This window comes from Saimiri boliviensis, chromosome 9 (genome assembly GCF_048565385.1).
Source record: "Saimiri boliviensis isolate mSaiBol1 chromosome 9, mSaiBol1.pri, whole genome shotgun sequence".
NCBI classification, from domain to species: Eukaryota; Metazoa; Chordata; class Mammalia; order Primates; family Cebidae; genus Saimiri; species Saimiri boliviensis.
Window position 1 is genome coordinate 83,073,473 of NC_133457.1, and position 24,326 is coordinate 83,097,798.

The following is a 24,326-nucleotide window of genomic DNA, read 5'->3' on the forward strand; positions in this document are numbered from 1 at the left end:
CATTGTGCTAAATATATAAACTATCTCATTTAATTATCATAACAATGAAATAGATACAAAATCAAGACTAGTATATAGGCCTATTTGACTTAAAGGCCACCTGGTAGACCATGAGGCTACATTACCTCTGATGTTCGGTATTCACTGTCCCAAAATAATCACTTGACAAATGTGGGATAAAGTTTTATTTGTAATAACATTTAATATAACTTACTTACATCTTCAAACTAAGGAACAATCCTAATGTATATAACAGTATCAGATATGTATCATCTTTAAAAGAATTTGGTAGGCGTTAGTAATGTACTGCTCACCAGGCAATCTTTGAATATTTATTTATTTATTTAAGACAGGGTCTCGCTCTGTCACCCAGGCTGGAGTGCAGTGGCACAGTTTCCGCTCACTGCAGCCTTGACTTCCTGAGCTCAATGATCCTCCCACCGCAGCCTCCCGAGTAGCTTGGATTTCATGCTAATGCCACTATAGCTGGCTAATTTTTGCATTTTTTGTAAAGTTAGTGTCTCACCATGTTGTCCAGGCTGGTACCAAAACTCCTGGACTCAAGGGAGCTGGCCACCTCATCCTTCCAAAGTATTGGGTTTACAGGTGTGAGCTACCACACTCAGCTGAATTTTTATTTAGAATTTGCCAGTTACTTCTCTAATTTGATACAGGACTAAATATGAATCAGTCTGGGACCAGTTCCTATTAGGTCTAGATTACAAAGGAAACAAAACAGACGTAGAATTGTGAGGCTGCTGCCAAGTACTGAAGTTCATCAGTGAGGAAAAGAATAAAACATCAAATTAATAAATACAATGAGCTGGGTGCAGTGGCTCATGCCTGTAATCCCAGAACTTTGTGAGGCTGAGGTGGGCAGATCACTTGAGGTCAGGAGTTCAAGATCAGCCTGGTCAACAGGCAAAACACTGCCCCTACTGAAAATCCAAAAATTAGCTGGGAGCAGTGGTGCATGTCAGTAATCTCAGCTACTTGGGAGTCTGAGGCATCACTTGAACCTGGGAGGCAGAGGTTGCAGTGAGCCAATGTTGTGCCACTGCACTCCAACCTGGGTGATAGAGTGAGACTTAAAACAAAAAAAAAAGGTAGAAATTAATTAATAAATACTATGTCAGAAATAACATTAGAAAATTTATGACCTGTTCTTAAAAGCTTTTGACTCTTTGGAAATACAAAAAAAAATTTTTATTTTCTTTTTTTTTTGAGACAGAGTTTCGCTCGTTACCCAGGCTGCAGTGCAATGGCGCGATCTTGGCTCACCGCAATCTCCGCCTCCTGGGTTCAGGCAATTCTCCTGCCTCAGCCTCCTGAGTAGCTGGAATTACAGGCACGTGCCACCATGCCCAGCTAACTTTTTTTTTTTTTTTTTTTTTTGTATTTTTAGTAGAGACAGGGTTTCACTATGTTGACCGGGATGGTCTCGATCTCTTGACCTCGTGATCCACCCGCCTCGGCCTCCCAAAGTGCTGGGATTACAGGCTTGAGCCACTGCACCTGGCCAGGGAAATACAAAATTTTGACTATTTCATATTGGTTTGTGGTCAAATTCTTCAGTCTGTTAAATGTGAATGTATCACATATATGCATTTTTTTACTTCCCTAAACATAGGATCATTTTTACGATGCATCAAATTAGTTTCCAGCAACTGAAAATTTGTCAATACTAGTAATGTAATAAAGTTGACACATCATGATGTGTTACCCTGTCATCTCACATTTTCAGACTTATTTCTTTAAGTGAGTGCAGAAATTTTAAGCACTGTGCAAAAATAAAATATGTCAATGATTATGCATGTATTCCATATGATATATATAGTATTTATTTTAAAAGATGTATTAAAATTGGTTCATTGAAAATTATTTTCTCAAATTTCAAAGCCTAATATAATTATCAGTCTACATTTCTCAGATGTTTGTATCATTCAATTAATTTTTAGTATCTCTCTGACATGTGGATGAGTCTATAAAAATATAAAAGGTTATATTTCCTCTTCTATGTATTAATAGCTTCTATTTATAGATGGTATTTATTTATACAGATACGTTTAATGAAATACATTTCTAGCTCAGAAACTTTTCCACTATTGTAATTAGCTCTATTATTTATAGAACTCTTTCATCTTATTAACTCAATTTCAGAATGCTTGATTAGAGTATATGGATTGTTTCTGGTGTCAAGTTACAGCTTTACAAATTATAAGTGAAGAAATTATTTTTAACACATTATTAGGAACTTTAAATTGTAAATTATAGCATTCTAAAAGTTTTCTAGAAACTTTTTAAACAAGAAATTGTATTCAGTGAAATTTCAAAGAGAGTTTTTAAATTTTATAAAAATGTTTTGTATATTGCAGCTATCAAAGCCGAAAAACATAATAAAAGACAAAAGGAAAGAAATGTCACTACACAGGTAAATATTTTGCTAAATCTTTGTTTTTTAATAGAAAATTTAGGCTATATGCACTATTTTTATTCAAGACACTCAGAATTAAAGAGGTGATTATTAACTATTGTCTGTTATTTTTTAAAATTCTCAATCAATATTATTCTTTCATTAATTCAACAAACTTAGTCAACTGTGAGAAGATAAGACTGTCATCAGCCCTGAGTCTTCTAAGTTGTGGACTGTCTGATGTCATAAATATTAGGCTGATTCAAAAGTAATCGAGGTTTTTGCCATTACTGTCAATGGCAAAAACCACGATTACTTTTGTAAAATATTAAGACACAAAGGGCAGATACCAGCCTGGCTTATGAAGTCACAGATGCTTATTAAACTTTACCAACCTTATGATGTCTTTGCACATGTTGGAAGTAGGGGATTCAAATTTTCGATTTATTCTCAACCCAGCAACGATTTACTCCTATAAAATAAGTCATTTCAGATAAAGCAGTGACTTTCCATTTCACACTGAGTGAAACCCAATTACAATGGCTTGCTCATTGGGCTCCATGGTGTGGCCCTAGTCTTTTTTCTCTATCAGCTCCTGCTACTCCCCGACATCATTCCAGACATACTGGACTCCATGCTATTCCTCAGAAACCCCAGGCATGTTCCCCCCATTCCTGTGCTCTCTACTTGGAAAGTCTTTGCACCCAGATGTACATAGGGCTCCCTTCTTTCACCTTCATCTTTTAGAGGGTCCTTCCCTGAACCTTCTCTAAATTTGCAATCACTCTCTTTAAAATTGCAAATCCTGTCAAACACCTTCTTCTATCCCCCTTCCCTGCTGTATTTTTCTTCTCAAAATGATCACCATGTAATATACAGTATTTTATTATATTTGTTGTCACTCTCCCTCCACTAGAGTACAAACTCCATGAGAGCAGGGGTTTTTGTTTATGGTGTTCATCGCTGTTATCCTCAAACACTATAGCAGTGCCTGGCACGTAGCAGACACTCAATAAATGTTTATTGAATTAATGAGTAAAGCTTAAATCCAAATGGAAGAAGTAAACTGTGAGAAATATTGATACAAATTTAAAACCCCTCTCTCTACATTGCAACCTTTTCTAAACTCCTCTGAATATAGCTCCTCTCATCACTGTAACTACCACATCCCATAATTAGCAGTGGGATTATTATTAGCAAAAATAGATGTGAGCTTCACATAAATCTCAGTTTGTCTTCAGGCAAGTGGAGAATGAAGGAGCATCTGTTTCATCAGGTCATTTTGCTTTCTCTTATGGGCTCTTGGCATCTTGCCAGTCAGTGCCTGCTGACTAACACAGGAAATGTCCTTTGGAATTCTCTTACTGCTTGAGAACAAGGATGCCACTCAGAACCATAAGCATCCACCCAATGCCCAGCAGTAGAAGATGAGGCCTCCAGAGTAAAGATGGGAATGGACCCTTCCAACCTTGTAAAGCCTAGGACAAAAGAAAACTAAGAACTATTTTAAGATATTTCAGAATATTGGAAAGTAAAACAAAACACAAAACAAAACAAAACACTACCTTTGTGTCAAAGATTAGGGGTAAGTTTTCTAGGGTAGCCTGTTTGTAAATTCTGTATCTTACTTGATTCCATTGGTCCAAGCACAGATGGCAGAAGTGAAAAGACCAAAGGCTTCAAATACCTCTACTGGAAGGTTTCCATAAATGCATGCTACACCACAACCAGAATAGAGTATCCTCAGCTCACTGAACTTACCATAGTGTTTCATGACTCCTTGGCAATCAGCAGGATACTATTTGGCTGAAAGCACCCTCTCTCCATCTCTACCCCTAATGTAGGCTTGGCAAATTCTGGTTATCTTCTGTAATAATTATCATTTACATTATAATTTTAAAAACACACTCACCTCACCTAAGTAGAGCTGCTCTTTCCATGGTTTTTCTCTCTTTCTGGCTTTACAACTCCACAACTTGCAAAAGAAAAATTTTTTAAAGTCATCTACTTCTCCATTCCCCAACAGAAACTTTTTTAAAACACACACACAGACATGAAAAAAAAATGTTTAAAGATAATTTGTATTGCGTTAAGTATCTAATATTTTCAGGATTTCTGTGTGCTATTTCCTTCCACATTAAAGAATGATCCTGATTACAGAGGTAATAAACCCTCCGGTATTTAATGTACTATCGGGAAGTAACTGAGGCCCCCTAAGGGAGCAACTCAAGTGTGTGGCTGACAGACCACAATTGTAGGACTTTCTCCTTAGTTCAGCTAAAAACAGGGTCCTTGTCACATGACCATGAAAAATTAGGCTTGCAGACACTTTGAAGGGTGAGAAAGGCAGGGTTTATTGGGTGAAAAGGAAAAAAAGGGGGGAAATAGGGACTTTCAGCAAAGTGAGTGTGTTTTTTGCCAGTGGGCTCACAAATTAAATCCAGGTTACCAACCCCGGAATAGGAGAGGCCAGGCTCCTTCTCCCTGCAAACAGTAGGAACTTCTTGAGGCTCCACCGCATTCACCCAGCATGCAGCCCTGTTGGAGTTTTTCCAGGGACCCTTTTACACTGACTGTCTCATTCTCCCATCTGCAGAGTACATTTAACAGCTATCAGAATAAGGATAAGGACAAAGACCAATCTTAACTGCTTCCTACTGACAGGAGGCGCTGTTCTGGGGAATGGCAGTTGGCGCTCCCTCAGAGGGTCCCCGGCAGAAAGGGCTATCCTCCAAGGCTTCAGTTGTGTGGCCATTTGGAGTTTGATGGCCAGAAGGTGAAAAGAGACAAACCAGGTTATTAGAAAATATGTATCAAAATAAGAAAAAAAAGGATGGGTAAGGACACAAAAAATTCCCAAGGCCTTTTACCAGTTTGCACAGGTAGAGGGAAGCCAAAAGCCTGACTGGTAAAAACAAAACAAAACAAAAACCTTTTACCCTTTTGCCAGCATATCAAGTTTCTGGGTTCCCTTCGCCTGAGCCAACCAGTCTCAGGTTTGGGAAATGAACCTCCTCTCTGAGTTTGGAGGATGCATCTGACAGGAACATTCTGTAGTACAGAGAGACACAATTACCTATCAGTTAAGAGAGGACAGAGGAGGAGAAAAAGAAGGCAAAAGAAAAAAAAAGGAGTCCCGGGGTTCAGGATGCATTCAAAAGGGGTACAGACTGAAAATGAATGGCTACCCATCTAGAAAGAGGGGAGCAGAGATTCCTGGTTCCTTTCTCTTTTTAGCACATATCTGGGGGTATGTGAGGGAGAGAAGAAAGAGCATCCTTTTTCCCTCTTCTGGCCTTGCATCCTCAAGTCCCAGTGACCTTGGCAAGTTCTACCCGTAAGTGCCGAAGTAGCTTGCCCCCATAAAGCTGGGAGGGCCTAGATAATAGGAATTAGCTGCTCTCACCTATGTCTCTATCCCACCTGTCATCAGTAGCCTTGGAGTTCGCTAGACCTCATTTTTGCCGTAGATACTAACATGACCCCTATCCATGAAATGAGAGGTGTGGCTTAATTGGCAGGAATTAGCCCTGCTTACCAGCACTGTCTTTTAACCTCTGTTGTTGTCTGCTGCTGGATTCCTTAGATCCAGTTTTCTTTCTTAGGGCTTTGACCTGAAGCTTGGAAGTGAGTTTAGCACAAAAATGTGTCTTGGGAGGGGTGCATGGACTCCTTATCAGAAACCAAATGCTGAGGTGAAGGTGTGGAATTGAATTCTTCTCCAACAAGGGAGAGAAAATGATGTCTTGTGACATGCCCAGATAACTGGTGGCTATAGTTATGCTTGCTAAGATTTGAGTGCATGGTGCTTGGCTTTGGTTAGCTCCCTTGGTCTTCCTTTCCTAGAAAGGAAACCTCTGCATGAGGAGCATCCTGTTTATTACCATCACCTGGCAGGATTTGCAGATAATTGCTCAGAACTAGAATATTGATTCAGATTTTTACATTACCTTTTGTTCAATTTGAGCTGCAGCTAGAGATTGCTGGTTGACAGGAACAATTAGGGTTAGTCTAAAAATATAAACAAAAACTTAAAAACAACTAATGAGTTTTAATTTAATGACAAGTATATGATGTTTTAAAATAGAATTTCTTTCTCTCCAGTCCTCATTTTTGTTAAAAAAAAATCATAATAGGACTGAGTTCTTTGCAAAATACTTTAGTTTTATCCTTAGCCTGATTATTTGCGTAAAGTGTAGCAAGAATAACTATTTCTACATAGGCCTTTCAGATTTGATGGAACTGTGTTCCACAAGGAATCTGATAAGACCTTTTAAATCTGAACCCCACCATGAGTTTGTATCCTCATATACTGTGAGTTATGTGACCCTCTCCTCTTAAGGTCCCAAGATAAACTTGGGGCTTCTGGGCCTGTTAGAAAGTGGCATTCTTTACTGACCACAGGTCAGGAAACCTCTACAGGGACTGCATAGATGAGGGTGTGAGGCTAGTTTTTTTCTCAAAGGGGCTTTTATCAGCTCTGCAAGTCAAGCTTGACTCCTTAAAGGGAAGCATATCCTTTCAGTCAAAGCCTTGACAAAACAACCAGTTTCTCCAATTGCATCCTGTTGCAAAAGAAAAGACTCTTATTGCTCTGATGCAAATAACTATATTGCCATAAGTTAAAAATACTCAGAGATCATTTTCAAATTCTAGAGAAACTAGGCAGGGAGACAAAACATGCTCCAAATTTTGTTCACAGAAGTATACCTTACTCAATTATTAAAGGCCATAAATAGTTCAAAATAAGTTTTCTTGACCCTTGAAAACAAAACAAGAATTAGCAACAGCAAGCCTGTGGCTGGATCAGATGCACTGCAAGCAGCTTTTGTTGTGGGCCCTGCCTCTGGATGAAAGGAATGCAGTGGTGCCCGGAAGCTTGGAGATACCAGAAACCACAGAGCCCCATAGAGGGTGTCACAGACCTGGCTTGGGAGGCCCTAAGTCTGAGCTCCTGGAAGGGCTGCAGCTCTTCTTTTCTTCTCATTGCCTGAAGTGAGGGGGCATGTTTTAGCACTGTTTGTGTTACAGCTCTTTCAGTCCCACCATTTAGCTGGTCCCAAGTTCTTGTCCTGCATCCAGGAAGAATGAGGTACACAGACAACTGGAGGGTGAGCAAGGCAAATAGGTACTTCATTGAGCAACAGTACAGCTTTCAGGAGGCCCAAAGTGGGTAGTGCCTTTCTGTAAGCAGGTGGTCCTCATGAGTGCAGCTCTCAGTGGAGAGAAAACCCAGAGTGAGTAGTTCCTATCCTTGGGCAGGTCATCCCATTGAGTCTGCAGCCATCAGCAGAGAGGAGACCTGGAATGGGTAGCTCCTATCTGCAGGCAGATCATCCTATCATCTCTGCAGCCCTCAGTGGAGAGGACATATGGAGTAGGCATCTCCTATGTGCAGGCAGGTTGTCTTGATGTCTGCCGAGTTTGGCTGAGTCCAGGGTTTTTTATGGGTGCAGAAGAGACAAAGTGCATGCTAACTGGTCCACGGGTGGGCCTGGAAAAAGTACCATAAGTTCTTACTCCTAGCCTCAGACTCCACCTGGAACTGACAGCCTGATCCCCAGGCTTCCTGGCTTGAAGAGGGGGTGGGTTTCATTGGGACCTGTCTCTTTCCACCCAGGAGCCTGTCTGCCTCCTGTTACCATCTGTATATCATCCATGGTGCCCAGGGTGTTCATGTGGAGTGGCACCTGCAGGCCGTCATTGAACCACCCTCAGCACCCCCTCAGCCTCCCTCCCATGCTTGGTGCCCAAAGTCCAGAGGGGATTGAGGCAGCAGGGGGCTGGCATGTCAGCACCAACCCAAGTGCACACAAACCAGCTGGATTGTAACAGTGTCCAAGCTTGGCTTCAACTTTGCTCCAAACTCAGAGCAGGTCCTAGGCACTGGAAAGGCCAGGCAGTGGGAAGAAGCACTTCTGAGCCTGCAGGGATGGGACTGTTTCTCAGTCCTGAGAGCACAGGGATGCCTGGGTCTGCAGCCACACCTGGGTGGCTACAGCTGCCCCCAGGAAGGTGGGGCTTCCACCTGGCCAACTCAGAATGGGGCGTGGCTCCCTCCTGTTCCCAGCTTCCACTGGCTCCGTGGAACAAATAGCTCTGAGCATGCCTCCTCTGCTGCAGCTGGTGTTTCTGCAGTGGCTGCTCTAGGCAGGCCACCACCACCATTATTTTCATTTGTTAGTGTCTTCTTTAGTTTCTTTCAGCAAGTTTTATAGTTTTTTTGTTTTTGTTTTTGTTTTTTTGAGATGGAGTCTCACTTTGTCACCCAGGCTGGCATGTAGTCACATGATCTCTGCTCACTGCAACCTCCACCTCCCTGGTTCAAGTGATTCTCCTCCCTCAGCCTCCTGATTAGCTGGGACTGCAGGTGTGTGCCACCATGCCAGCTAATTTTTAATTTTTTTTGGTAGAGATGGGGTTTTCCCATGTTAGCCAGGATGGTCTCAATCTCCTGACCTCGTGATCTGCCCACCTTGGCCTCCCAAAGTGCTGGAATTACAAATGTAAGCTATCATACCCAGCCTATAGTTTTTTTAATACAAGTCTTTTGTCATCTTGGCTAAGTTTCTTTATAAATACTTTATTCTTTTTTATGCTATTTTAAATTGAATTGTCTTTTTAAATTTTTTTTATTTGCTTCTTTGTTTGTAGTGTGTAGAAACAACTATTTTGTATTGATTTTGTATTTTGAAACTTTTTTAAAAACTTTGTTTATATCTAGCAGTTTTTTTGTGTGGAATCTCTAGAGATTTCTACATATGAGATTATATCTTCTGTGAACAGATAATTTTACTTCTTCCTTTCCAATCTGGATAACTTTTATTTATTTTATAACTTTTTCCTAGTTAAATTTATTTCCTAATTGCTCTGGCTAGGGCTTTCAGTACTATGTTGAATGAAAGCAGTATCAGTGGGTATCCTTGCTTTGCATGTGATCCCAAAGGAAAAGCTTTCAGTCTTTAACAATTAAGTATGATATTAACTTTAACCAGTAAGTATGATACTAGCTACTGAGTATGTAACCCTTCATGTATTTATTTATCACATTGAGGTAATTTTCTTCTATTCTTTGTTGAACGCTTTTTATCACAAAAGTATGTCAAATTTTGTCAAATTCTTTTTCAGCATCAATTGAGATAATCATGTGTTTATGTCCTCCTTTGTTAATGTGACATATTACATAATTTCATGTGTGGAACCAACCTTGCATATCAGAAAAAAATCCCACTTGGCCATGGTATGTAATTTTTTTTTTTTTGAGACAGAGTCTTGCTTTGTCACCAGGTGCCAGGCTGGAGTGCAGTGGTGGAATCTTGGCTCACTGCAACCCCCACCTCCCAGGTTCAAGCAATTCTCCTGCCGCAGCCTCCTGAGTAGCTAAAACTACAGGTGTGTGCCACCACGCCCAGCTAATTTTTGTATTTTAGTAGAGACGGGTTTTACTCTGTTGGCCAGGATGGTATCATTCTCTTGACCTTGTGATCCGCCCACCTTGGCCTCCCAAAGTGCTGGGATTACAGGTGTGAGCCACCACGCCCAGCCCAGTATGTAATTTTTTAATATGCTGCTGAATTCAATTTGCTAGTATTTTGAAGAGTTTTGCATCAGTGTTTATCAAAGACATTGGTCTGTATTTTTCTTTCCTGGTAGTGTCCTTGTCTAGCTTTGGTATTGGGGTAATGCTGACCTAATAGAATAAGTTTGAAAGTATTCCCTCCCCTGCAATTTTTTGGAAGAGTGTGAGGCAGAATTCAAAGTCTTGAAAAACTTCTAGAAATGTAAACATATGTATATGTAAATAGTGTAATAATATAAAATAATGTCAAATGTAAAAGAGAGCGAGAGAGGGAGGGAAAAACATACACACACACACACACCCCTCACGTGTTATAGAATACCCCAGTAGAGATTGAGGAAATACATTGTGTTCATTAATATGTATGCAGCAAAACATAAGAATATCACTCTAAACGGGATAAAGAACAGAAATAGCCTAACATAAGGTCAGGTCAAGTTTTCACAGCAACTGATTTTGAGCACTAAACTAATGAAAAAGCTTTCAGTGTTCAGATCTTTTTTGGATTTGGGAATTGCAGATGACATTGCAGGTGCTGTGAAATCACTTCCTCATATAGATCTTTCATTTAGTTACTCCCCTTGTGCTCCATTTCATTTGAAATGTAGTTCTCCATCTACTCAGTTCCTGGGTAGCTGAACATGGCTGGGAATAAACAGAATCAGGCAACCAGTCTTATTTTAATTTTATGGCCACAGCCCAAGAAGGCCTTCAGTGTTTCCTAGCAAACTTGAACATCTCCCTAGTCAAATATATTATTCTACATTTCTAGGATCACTGTTTCATACCTTCTCCCTTCTCAAAATTCCAACACATCTCAGCCGATGACATTTCTGGGTTTTGTTTGTTCTCTAGTTTTGGAAAACCATCCTAATGCATTTAGCAAAATGCTTTGAATTGTTCAAGCTGAAAAAAAGGAAACCGACTGAAGAGCAATTCTATATCCACCCATCAGCAACTCTATCAACCTACCAGCAGCTATAACATGCACTGCCTCAACCTCAGACACAAACTACTTCAGGCACCTATTTACTGGGATGTGTAAAATGGATCTGAGACTTAACATGTTGACTACTGAACTCTTGATTTTTCTCAGCTCTGAAGCAGTTCCTTTCCTGATGTCTCCTATGCCAGTAAATGGCTCCTTCATCCACCAGATGCTTAGAATAAAAATCTTAAGCTCACCCTCTGCTTCTTTCTCTCATACCCAACATACCAATTATCTTGGTCATTAAAATATCCAGAATCCAGTCCCTTTGAACTACTCCACTGCCAGCCACCAGCTCACCCATCTGGACTCTGTGGTAGCCAATTCCCTGATCTCCTGCATTTTTGTTCTGTTGCAGCCTATTCACCTCACACCTCCATTACACTTAAAACAAAATCCAAACTCTTCATCATGTCCCGCGGGCCTTACATGACCTGGTGTTTGCTCTTACTCTGAGCTCTAACCATTCTCCCCATTACTCACCTTATTCCAGTTACTTTGGCCTCTATGCTATCTCTGGAGTACCTCTATCTACCTCAGGGCCTTTGTACTGATAGTAACAGAAGCCAGACAAATTCCTAGGCAGACAGGGACAGGTCCCTGATGAAACCTGACCTTCAAGCCAAAGAGAGTTTAAAGCCTGAAAACCAAGCTGCCGATTCTTGATGGAGTCCACCACCAGAATGAGAACTTCCATCCCTATCTTACTCTCTCTGTCAATTGGTTTTTTCTCACCTATGGACCAATCAGCATGCACTCCCCCATCCTAAGCCCATAAAAAATTGGTGGATTTAGGCCAGGAGCGGTGGCTCACACCTGTAATCCCAGGACTTTGGGAGGCCGAGGCAGGCGGATCATGAGGTTGGGAGGTTGAGACCTGGAGAACATGGTGAAACCCCATCTCTACTAAAAATACAAAAAATTATCCGGGCGTTGTGGCACCCAGGCGCCTGTAGTCCCAGCTACTCGGGAGGCTGAGGCAAGAGAATTGCTTGGACCGGGGAGGTGGAGGTTGCAGTAAGCCGAGATCATGCCACTGCACTCCAGCCTGGGTGACAGTGAGATTCCGTCTAAAAAAAAAAAAAAAAAGAAAAAAAAAATAGGTGAATTTTGTTTTGTCACCAATCTAAAATAGCATATCCCTCATTTCCTAACTTCTCTACCAGACTACTGGGTCTTCATCTGCTTTCTAATTGCATGGAATCATGTGTCTACATACTAGCTCTTTACTTGACTCGCCACTTGACTCTCCCAATGGAAACTGAACTCCAAGAGTACAAGCTATTTACTTTTTTGTATAGTTCTCAGAGATCTAAATATCTCTTGATTAGACACTAAAATTTAATAAGTGCTTGTTAAATATTTGTGAGAATGAAAATCATTTAGCAATCTGTATCAAAGAATGAACAGAAACTATCAGTAGCTCTAGTAAAATTAAGAGAAAAGAAGTGCTGAAAGTAATGAAAAAAAAAACCTGAATTATTTTGATAATTCATGTATTCCCTGTACCATGAAGAGTTGACATGGCTATATGTTTACACATAATTTTCTGTTTCTTGCATGTAAATACAGAATATAAATACAGACTCCAGGATATATTAGTTGTTAATGTACTCTGAATTTCAGAAAGCATTTAGCAATTAATATAAATCTTATGTTAGCACTGTATTATTAATATCACTCATGTAACTTGTTTCCTTTTTCCTTGCTACTTCACTATTTCCCTGTATTTCACAATTTACTCTTAGGTAGCTGTCTACTATTCTTATTTATTGACATTAGAAGGTGGATCTGCAAATACACAGTAAAATAATAAGCAATGGCTTTGCCAAGAGAGAGAAATATTTTTACTGATACTTTGCTGAAGTAACTGAATGAGTTACTTCTTCTCTACAAGGAATGGTTATTCTTTTAACTTAGGGGTGGTTATTGCATCTAACATATTTGCTTTTTTTAAAAAATCTTAGATGTGTTAGGAAAATGTATCCTGAGATTGTTTCATATTCTTAATTGAAAGGCCTAGGAAAAAATAAAAGACATCAAGTCCATTAACAAAAACAGCTTTACTTCAATGTAAATATCTCATAAATAAAATCTTATTTTGAGAGAGGAAAAACTATTAAAACAGTTGATTTTAATGTTTAAAATTGCCAGCCCCCATTTTTTTCCAAACATACATGCGTTTAAGACCTAGAAAGCAAATAATCTGACATATTTTAAATTCCTGATGGAAAACCATAATTAAAACATTTGCTTCTATGTGAGTCTTTGCTATATGTATATGTATGTTCACTGTATTATGGCTGATGTTAAATTTTTGTATTATTTAATGCTGAACTTCAATTTCACTCTCATGTGCTGACAACCTTCTTCCACTATTATCTAGGGCAGGGGTTCTTAAACTTTAGCATGCATCAGAATCACCTGGAGGACTTGTTAAATCACAGATTGCTGGACTTCACTCCCAGAGTTTCTGGTTCTTAAGACTTCAGGTGGAGCAAATAATTTGCACATCTAACAGATTTCAGGGACCATACTTTCAGAACCAATGACGTAGGAAAATCTTGCTTTCTTACAGAAAAACTCATTTACTTTGTTTGTCACTTCTTCTTGGCTTTCATCATAACCTGGTTTTTCTCTTATGATGTCTGGGGCACTAGTGTTCATACTCTTTGGAATTATAGTGGTTTAAACATAGTATATGGAATCTGCATCTATACATAGTGGGAAAAGTAGAAATTCATTTCTCTCTTTTGTCAAATCAATGGCAGCAGCCTGTGTTCTCTGCCACATTATAGCTTGATAGCACCTCATTCATTTACCTGGACAAGGCCCCCTGGTGAGGAGGTGACCAGCTAGTCTTGGTTTGCCACTCCTCTTGTCCTCACTGATGCCTTGTATAAGCTCTTACTTTTCATTTGCTCTTTTTCCCAAGACCTTTTTCAGCAGAATTTAAAGTATTACACAGTGCCAAAGAACAGTGACTCTTTAGGGGGATATAAGCCAGGAAAGAAAAAGCGACACAGATTGTTAAGGAAAACAAGAAATGCCTTTGACTGTTGAACTCTAGGAAAAGTAAGTCACTGGCGGGCAAGGAATTCTCACCTTCTACTTCTTTTACTTCCCACCTATCATTTGAGAGGGATGATGCTGACGTCCTATTCTGTATCAAACATGACTCGCTCTTACTCTATTCTTGGACAAATACATTTAATGTTTCATATATATGCACACAATTTGAAGACATTACCACATATACAGGTTTGTGTATTAGGGGGTTGGGGGAGACTTTAATTCCCTCCAAAAATCTCCCCTATCCCCAGTCTTCTCCATCCATATAACTGGAATCTCCATATACTCAGCTTGTCTTGCCCCAAAACAGGAAGTTATCTTTGACCTTGTCTATTCTCTTACCCCTATATTCAGTCCATCTCCATTTCGATTTGCACCACTTCTGTAACCAGGCCACTTATCACTTGAAAGCCAAAAACTCAGGAAAAGAGTTTGATGAAAGGAAAGTTATCTTTATTCAAGAAGCCAGAAACCCGGGAGGGCAGTGAATTAGCATCCAAAGATCACCCTTACAAACTGTTCCTCTAGATCAGGTGTTTTTAAGGGAAAAGAGGGGAAGCGATGATCAAAACATTCTTGTGAAATGTGTGGAGTCTCAGGCAGGCAGTTAATCATTGTTTTCTAGGTCACAATGCCTGTGACCATCTGCAGGTGCCATCAACCTGTTCTTACAAGGCCAGTCAGCTCATTCCCAGAGTTGCTGGTCTGTGTCTTTTCTTTTATCTCTGTTGAAGGTGCTGCTTTTAGTGAATAATCTCCAGACTCAAGCAAACTAATAATTATATTCAAGCAAGCAAGCTAGCTTTTCTCTAACATGGAGTCAGTACTGTTACACTTCTAAAACATACCCAAAGTCTGCCCATATAATTTATCTCCATTGCTTCTGCACTCACCTGAGTCACATCATCCTTCACTTAGTTAACTGCAATAGTCTCCAAACTGTTTTCTCTGCTCCCACTCTTTTTGTTTGTTTGTTTGTTTGTTTGTTTTTCTTTTTTCTTGCTCTGTCACCCAAGCTGGAATGCAGTGGTGCTATCTTGGCTTACTGCAACCTCTGCCTCCCATGTTCAAGCAATTCCCCTGCCTCAGCCTCCTGAATAGGTGAGATTACAAGCCACCACACCTGGCTAATTATGCCTTGCCTGGCTAATTTATTTTATTTTATTTTTTATTTTTTTGAGTTGGAGTCTTGTTCTGTCACCCAGGCTGGAGTGCAGTGGCGCTATCTCAGCTCACTGCAACCTCCACCTCCCAAGTTCAAGCAATTCTCCTGCCTCAGCCTCCTGAGCAGCTGGGACTACAGGTGTGTGCCACCACACCCAGCTAATTTTTGTATTTTTAGTAGAGACACGGTTTCACCATATTGGCCAGGCTGGTCTTGAACTCCTGACCTCGTGATCCACCTGCCTCGGCCTCCCAAAGTACTGGGATTACAGGTGTGCACCACTACACCCAGCTAATTTTTGTATTTTTTAGTAGAGATGGGGTTTTGCCATGTTGGCCAGGCTGGTCTTGAACTCCTGACCTCAGGTGATTCACCCACTTCATTCTCCCAAAGTGCTGGGATTACAGGCATGTGCCACCACGTCCAGCCCCTGCTCCCACTCTTAATGCTGTATAATCTATTCCTCACATGCCAGCCAGAATGGTGTTTTCTTCTAAAACATCAATCAGAGCTTGTCCCTAGGACTACAATATCTTCCTCTTGTTTTTCAGATAAAATGCCACCTCCTTACCATGTCCCTGTATGATATCACCCTCTACTTCTCTCTGTGTCTTTCTCTTTGATAATTCTCCCCTTGGTTCACCCTCCTTCAGCTGCTTGGGTCTTATTTCCATTACTGGAACATACAAATTTGTTCCCACTTTAGGGCATTGGTACTTGCTGTTCTCTCTGCCCGGAATGCTCTGCCTCCATATCTTCACAGTACTGCTTGTTTGTCATTAAATTCTTGGCTCCAAAGTCACCTCTTCTGTAAAACTTTTCTTGGGCACCCAATCAAAATTATGCACCATCCCCTCTTCACCCCATATTTCACTTTTTACATTTTCTTGCTTTATTCTCTTCATAGCATGTATTGATATCTGATACTAATTTGTTCATTTATTTGCTTACTGGTTATTGTATTTCTTACAGACAAATGGGAGCTCCATATGATCAGAAAATACTTCTGTCTTATCTGTCACTCTATCTTCAGTTCCTAGTGAATATCTAGCATAAATGTATTGAATGAATGAAACAGTGCTTTTTATATAACTCTTAAAGAATAGGGATGTTGGTTGGGCATGGTGGCTCATGCCTGGAATCCCAGCACTTTGGGAAGCTGAGGCGAGCAGATCACCTGAGGCAAGGAGTTGAGACGAGCCTGGCAAACATAGTGAAACCCCATCTCTACTAAAAATACAAAAAATTAGCCAGGTGTGGTGGCAGGCACCTGTAATCCAAGCTACTCAGGAGGCTGAGGCAGGAGGATTGCTTGAGCCAGGCAGGCAGAGTCTGCAGTGGGACAAGATGGCACCATTACTCAGCCTGGGCAACAAGAGCAAAACTCCATCTCAAAAAATAAATAGGCTGGGAGCAGTGGCTAACACCTGTAATCCAAGAATTTTGGGAGGCCAAGGCAGGTGGATCACAAGGTCAAGAGATCAAGACCATCCTGACCAACATGGAGAAATCCCGTCTCTACTAAAAATACAAAAATTGGCTGGGTGTGGTGGTGTGCAACTGTAGTCCCAGCTATTTGGGAGGCTGAGGCAGGACAATCACTTGAACCTGGGACGTGAAGGTTTCAGTGAGCCGAGATCATGCCATTGCACTCCAGCCTGGTGACAGAGTGAGATTCCGCCTCAAAAAATAAATAAATAAATAAATAAGAATAAGGGCGTTTCATTTACTTGATTATTTTAGGTCTATTGCCTCTCAAAAAACTATCTGAGGAGGCTATTAAAATAGTCCCATTAGTATCAGTCACCTTGCTGCTATTGAAATTCTATTAAAGAATAAGTATGGAATTTGGGGGTTAAAGTATTTATCATCATATACAGCCCAGGAAGCCATAGGGGCTAGGAGATGCTAAAATTGCTGTTCAGTGCCTTTGAATGAAATTAGTCCAGAAAATGTATAACATATAAGTATTTTCTACTAGTAAAACGTTTTTAAGATATTCTGCTTGAGATTAAAAACACTGTATTTCAATAAAACTAATGATGTTTAGTGATTTCTGAGGCTCAGAACACCTTTATTTACTGACAAACAGAGCAAATTAAATAGCCAGAGGACCCAGATTCTAGTATTTTAGAACCTGAAACAGAAAAACAGAAAAATGTATTTAGACAGAAAATATAGTTAATATAATAATAGCAGTTAATATTTATTGACTGCTTGCAGTGTCCAAGGCCCTTTGCAAATATTAACTCATTTGATCCTCAAAAAACCCAATGAGATAGGCAATTTATTACCCCTATTTTATAGAGGGGTAAACTGAGTCACAGAGAGGTTAATTTGCTTACAGTTAGACACAGCTAATAAGTGGTAAACAGAAAATATGATGTGAGGAATGTCAATTAAAGTTTTACAATCTGTAACAATTATTTTGAGATGTGAGCAATTGGGATGGATGATTGTGAATAAGATATCTCTTTATATGCTAAATGTTCTCAAAGTTTCTTGTGTTTAAAAAGTTAAATATTGTATTGTTTTTAGAATAAAACTAATTTTCATCCAAACAAAACAGTGTAAAAACCCTTAAGTCAAATGTCTAGCCTTAGCAGACTGACAAGAGTCTTTTAAATCAGAAGCTATTAAAAAAGGTTTTCTGGGCCAGGTGCGAAGGTGCATGCCTGCAATCCCAGCACTTTGGAAGGCCGATGCAGGCAGATCACAAGGTCAGGCTCCTACCCTGTGTAAGGCCTGATTTCCCTGTGGTTCCACCCGCTTCCCTCAGTGCGCATGTCAGGCTCCAGTCCCTCATCTGTCGTAAACACTTGTTGGGGAGAGTTGGAAATTCTCTGAAAACCCCTTTATAGCTCCCCAGGCATTTGGCTGTCTTATTACTGCTAACCAAGAAGAAAAGAAACTGCAAGTTCAGAGGAAGGGCCATCACTGTGGGTCACAATGATACTGACAGGTCTTGCGGAGAAAGATTCTCAGTTAGGCCTTGAAGCAGGAGTAATATTGGAGATAACAGAAAAGAAGAGACAATGAAAACTGTTTAAGTAAAAACAAGGAAGTAGGAAAGAACCTATTCTATCTGTGGAACAGTTAGTAGAAGAGTTTGGCTGTCACCAGTGTTTGTGTAGGTGAGGTAGTAGTAAGAAACGAGTTCACTATGACATTTTTAGGTCAGACACTGAGGAATCGTAGATTTTGTGCCAAGTGATTTGATTTTATCCTGCTGTTCTTGAGAACTGAAGCCTTGAGTTGGGCAGTGGTATGTTCAAAGGCATGCTTGAGAAAAATGTATCCAGCGTGAATCTGTAACCACTCGGTGGGTTCATCTTGCCTTCTGCCCAGATACAGCCAATATATCAAGACAGGGGAATTGCAATAGAAAAAGGGTTTAATTCACATAGGACTGGCTAAATGGGAAACTGGAGTTTTATTATTACTCACATCAACCTCCCTGAAAATTCCAAGGCTAGGGTTTTTTAAGGATAGTTTGGTGGGCAGGAGGGTAGGGAATGGGTACTGCTGATTGGGGATGCAATCATCTGGGTGTGGAAAACAGTCTCTGTGCACTGAATCTACTTCTGGATGGGGACCACAGAGGAGTCATTGGTCTAGGTGGGCCTCAAAAGGCATCTCAAAAGGTCAATCTTATGTTATACAACCGTGATGTTATTTAACAGGAGTCACTGGGGAAGTTGCAAATCTTGTGACCTCTAGAATAGTGACTGGTAATCATTGAACTATGCCTTCGTCTTAGTAGAATTCAGGCCCCTATCATCTTCCTAACCTGGTGGCCTTTTATTAGTTTTACAAAGATGGTTTAGTTTTGGGGAAAGGCTATTATCATTTAAACTATAAACTAAATTTCTCCCAAAGTGAGCTTGGCCCACACCCAGGAAAGACCAAAGGCAGTTTGGAGGTTAAAGGTAAAATGGAGTTTGGTTAGATCAGCTCTCTTTCACTGTCATAATTTTCTCACTGTCATAATTTTGGCAAAGGCTATTTCAAATCCCCAAGATACAGGGAAGTGAAGAGGCAAAAGGGCAAGTGAAGATGTAAGAGGCTATCAAAGCACAGCTTCTTTCTCTGATGAAGAGCTATAGCTAGTCTATAGATGGGCCCAGGAGAGTTTACAAACATGCTTTTATTGCATTTGCTGTTTAAAAATTAAAATTCACACGGTAAACCCCTCAATAGAAAATCTTGTCAGCAGTGTTTCCGGAATATTTCCAGAAACCAACCACAAGCACTATCACCATTTCCCCCTCTACTGTCTTCTTTCTTCACTGTCATCATCAACTCTCAAGTGGGTTATTTCAATTGGCCTTTTTTCCCCACTCCTTCTCTAAGATATTATATTCTCCACACATGAGCCAGAATGATGCTTCTGAAATTTAGGTTAGTTAATATCACTCCTCTGCTCGGGACCCTCCACAGGGCTTCTGTTGACACAGACCACGACTCCCAATCCTGAGCCTGACCTCAGCACTGCCTCTCTGCCTCGTTATTCCCCCTTATCCCCACCCGACTCACTGTGCTCCAGTTACCGTCTTCCTTGCACACCTGTGTGCTCCTGCTTCAGCGCCTTTGCATTTGCCATTTCCTCTGCCAGAACTCCCTTCCTATTTGCATGGCTAACTCCCTCCGTTCCCACAGGGGTGTACTCAGATGTAATCAGAGAACTTCTCCCTAACTACCCTGTGTCAAATAACACCAACTTTTATCACTTCCCTCCCCTTTCCCTTTTTAAAAACAACCTCCTTTTATATTTATTATCTTCCCTGGCAGAAAATCAGCTGCAAGAGGCAGATACTTGGTTGGTTGGTTTGTTTATGGCTGTATCCCTAGTTCTGAGAGCAGGGTCTAAGAGTGATGCTCCATAAATGCTTGTTATTAAAGTATTTAATCTCTGGATGCCTTGGAGAGTCAGAGAAACCCTTCCTGTCTTCCAAGGCCCTCTAATACTTGGTCTCGCTGGTTGTGTTCTGCTGTTGTTCTAGGTGAGAGAGAAACCCAAAGTTCAGAAACACTGACCCCTATAAAAGAAGGCAGTAGACACATCAAACAACCACAGGCATTTGCCAAACTTGTACTGCCTCTCAACTTAGATGCTAGTTATTGTTGAATTGAAAAGTTAAATGCCATTGTTTAAATGGCGATAACATATGATAATCCCACTATACCAGAGAATGAAGGATGCTCATCAAAGTCCATGTTCTCTTCTTCCAGATACCTCAATAGATTATGCTTCTCAGCCCCCCTGTAGTTAGGTGTGGCTAATAGAAAGTGGCTGGAAGTGGGAAATGCAAATCAAAACCGTAATGCCACGCTACCTTACTCCTGCAAGAATGGCCATAATAAAAAAAATTTAAAAATAATAGGTGTTGGCATGGATGCGGTGCAAAGGGAACACTTCTACACTGCTGTGGGGATGTAAACTGGAACAACCACTACTGAAAATAGTGTGAAGATTCCTTAAAACACTAAAAGTAAAACGATCATTTGATCCAGCAATCCCACTACTGGGTGTCTACCCAGAGGAAAATAAGTCATTAGGTATTGATTGACTTACGACCTATGCAACTTACGACCATTCGACTTTACAACCACAATCGCTAGCCACGACTGCTCCGCGTCTGGCAGCGCAAACGTTGCCCAGCTGGGCGTACAACAGTGCGGACCAGCTTCTGGCAGCACTACCATCTCTGCGTGCACCATTTCAACTGTACATATAGCCTACTCGACTTACGACCAAATCATGTTACGACCATTCCGCGGTCCCGACCGTGGTCGTAAGTAGAGCACTAGCTGTGTACGAAAAAGGTACTTGCACATACATGTTTATAGCAGCACAGTTCACAACTGCAAAAATGTGGAGGCTGGGTGTGGTGGCTCATCCCTGTCATCCCAACATTTTGGAAGGCTGAGGCAGGTGAATCACTTGTGGTCAGGAGTTCAAGACCAGGCTGGCCAACATGGTGAAACCCCGTCTCTACTAAAAATACAAAAATTAGCCTGTAGTGGTGGCAGGCACCGGTAATCCCAGCTACTTGGGAGGCTGAGACAGGAGAATCTCTTGAACCCAGGAAGTAGAGGTTGCAGTGAGCTGAGGTCATGCCACTGCACTCCAGTCTGGGCAACAAGAGTGAAACTCCTTCTCAAAAAAAAAAAAAAATGCCCATCAATCAATGAGTGGATAAAGAAACTGTAGTATATATATACGATGGAATACAACTCAGCCATAAAAGGAATAAACTAAAGGCATTCACAGCAACTTGGATGGGATTGGAGAATATTATTCTAAGTGAAGTAACTCAGGAATGGAAAACCAAACATTGGATGTTCTTACTCATAAGTAAGAGCTAAGCTATGAGGATGCAAAGGCAGAAGAATGATATGATAGACTCTGGGGACTCAGAGGGAAAGGGTGGGAAGAGGGTGAGGGATAAAAGGCTACAAATTGGGTTCAGTGTATACTGCTTGGGTGATGGATGCACCAAAATCTCACAAATCACCGCTAAAGAACTTACTCATGTAAACACATACCACCTGTTCCCCGCAAAACCTATGGAAATTAATTTTAAAAAAACAACTTAGGCTTACTAAGTTATTATGTACTTGCTAAACATCCAATAAATTTTAGTTCAAATAAAAAAAATAGGAAGTGGCTGAAAGCACTATGTTCCCTTTCCAGGTCTGGCCTATTAAAGAAAGCAAAGCAAGCCAAATGACACAAAACAGCAAAACAAAAGAGAAACCTTTTTTTACACATTAGTCTTCCAAACTCTTTCCCTTTTCGTCTGCTAGATATTGATGCTCTGGGAGACCTTGGAATCCACATGTTGAAGCTGGCACAGTATCTATTTAATATCTGCTTGGGTCCCTGAATGACAGCATGGAGCATATTATTTTATTTGGCCATAGAAAGAATTGAAGTACTGATACATGTTACAACACAGATCAACCTTGAAAACAAATACTAAATGAAAGAAGCCAGTCACCAAAAAAATCACATACTATATGATTCTATTCATATGAATGTCCACAATAGAGAAATCTATAGAGATAAAACATAGATTAGTGGTTGTATAGGGGTGAGGCAGGGAGGATAGGAGTACAAGGAGGGTTATAGCTAAAGGATTTGTGGGTTTTCTTTCTTAAGGTGATAAAAATGTTCTAAAATTGTAATGGTTACACATGTCTGTGAATATTCTAAAAAACCATTGAATTATACACTGTAAATGGGTTAATTTATAATACATGAATTAGATCTAATTAAAGTGTTTTTATTTTTATTTTTATTTTTTGAGAGTTACTCTGTTGCCAGGCTAGAGTACAGTGGCATGATTTGGCTCTCTGCAACCTCCACCTCCCCGCCACCTCCCCGATTCAAGCGATACCCCTGCCTCGCTTCCCAAGTAGTTGGGATTACAGGCACATGCCACCACGCCTGGCTAATTTTTTTGTATTTTTAGTAAAGATGGGGTTTCTCCATTTTGGCCAGGCTGGTCTTGAACTCCTGACCTCAGGCAATCCGGACACCTCAACCTCATAAAATGCTGGGATTACAGGCATGAGCCACCATACCTGGCCTAAAGCTGTTTTTAAAAAGTTCTTTTCATGGCTTTATGTCTCTGCTTGCTCTGGCCCCTGGATCACTGCTCTGATGTCTTTGCTACCACCTCAAAGGATTTAAGCATGCCAGGAGGTCATCCTGAAAAGAAAAAGTTTAAACTGTACTAAAAAAAAAAAAAAAAAAAAAGAAGCAAACAAAAAATCTTGGCTATTTTTAGAAGTAATCATTGACAATGGAAAAAATTTAATCTTTCAATATAATTTACCCTGAAAAATATGTAGGTAAATCATGAATATGTACTTTCATAAAGCTTTAATTTTCTCCCTTAATTACTGCATTATATTCTACTACTCAGAAATAACCCCCTAAACCTATTACCCTACTTTAAAAAGATTGATTGTAATTAAATAACTTCTGAAAAGGGCTTTTGGGAAATATTGTTTTAATATTTTGGGATATATTGTTATTTTAAAGCCAGTTGCAAGATTTTCCATACTTTCTACCCATTATAAATTTGTTGTAATGTGTAAGGCAATATCAATGTCTTCATTTTTTGTAGCTAACACAATTGACATTACCATGACAACTTACCAGTGGAAGGGTAAATTGGTGAAATTCTCCTGCTATTTTATTTATAACATTTAGCTTTTAATGCTTGGCTTTGCAGTTCAGATGATAATATAATAGGTTTAAAAGGTTTTTATTCATAAAACATACGGATTCTAAAGTGAAGTAAGCCATCTGTCATTTTGATTTGAAAAAAGCAAGAATTAGAGTAATTGCATTAAGCTTATATTTTTGCCATGAGTATATGAATTTTTCACTTTCTTGTTTCATTTGAAAAACTCACATGTGAACAAAATGAACAGCAGTCTTTTTCTTTGTAGGTATCAGCGAACAAAATCAAACAATATTTATCACACATATTGGAACAAAGAACATCAAGTAATGTAACCAATAAAAGAGAAAAACTCTTAGAAAAAAAGAAGAATCAACATAAAATAAGAATAAAAGAAATTCAAAATAGAGCTATCTTGAAGAGAAATAAGAATCATTGTAAGTAGAATATCTTCTCACATGTAAATTTAAAATGACTACATGCAATCTAAAATCAAATTTTAGAGCTGCTTTCTGAGAAGTCTTAGGATTTAGTCATAAATATTTATACACACAAAAACATTAAATTCTGCAGGCTTCTACCTTTGTTTTATTTTAATTTATTTTATTTTTTTTAGACAGAGTTTCATGCTGTTATCCAGGCTGGAGTACAGCAGCATGACCATGGCTCACTGCAACCTCCACACCCTGGACTCAAGAGACCCTCCTGTCTCAGCCTCCTGAGTAGCTGGGACTACAGGCATGCACCACCACACCTAACTAATTTTTAAAATTTTTAGTAGAGATGAGGGCTTGCTATGTTGCCCAGGCTGTTACCCTCTATTTTAGATTCAGAATTTATACTGATGATAATAAGGAAGGTTGATAATCAGAAATTGTGTTCTTCTGACACAAGTAAATACAGAAAAATAA

General features: G+C 39.9%; 1 protein-coding gene across 1 annotated transcript in view; it reads left to right on the forward strand.

Moving 5' to 3' along the window:
• Positions 1-24,326, forward strand: part of SEL1L2 (SEL1L2 adaptor subunit of SYVN1 ubiquitin ligase) — a 132,509-nt gene that overhangs the window by 34,748 nt on the left and 73,435 nt on the right. The window contains exons 2-3 of the mRNA XM_074405379.1: positions 2,376-2,431; positions 23,684-23,852. The gene's annotated coding sequence lies outside the window, so the exon portion shown is untranslated. The remainder of the gene's footprint in view (positions 1-2,375; positions 2,432-23,683; positions 23,853-24,326) is intronic.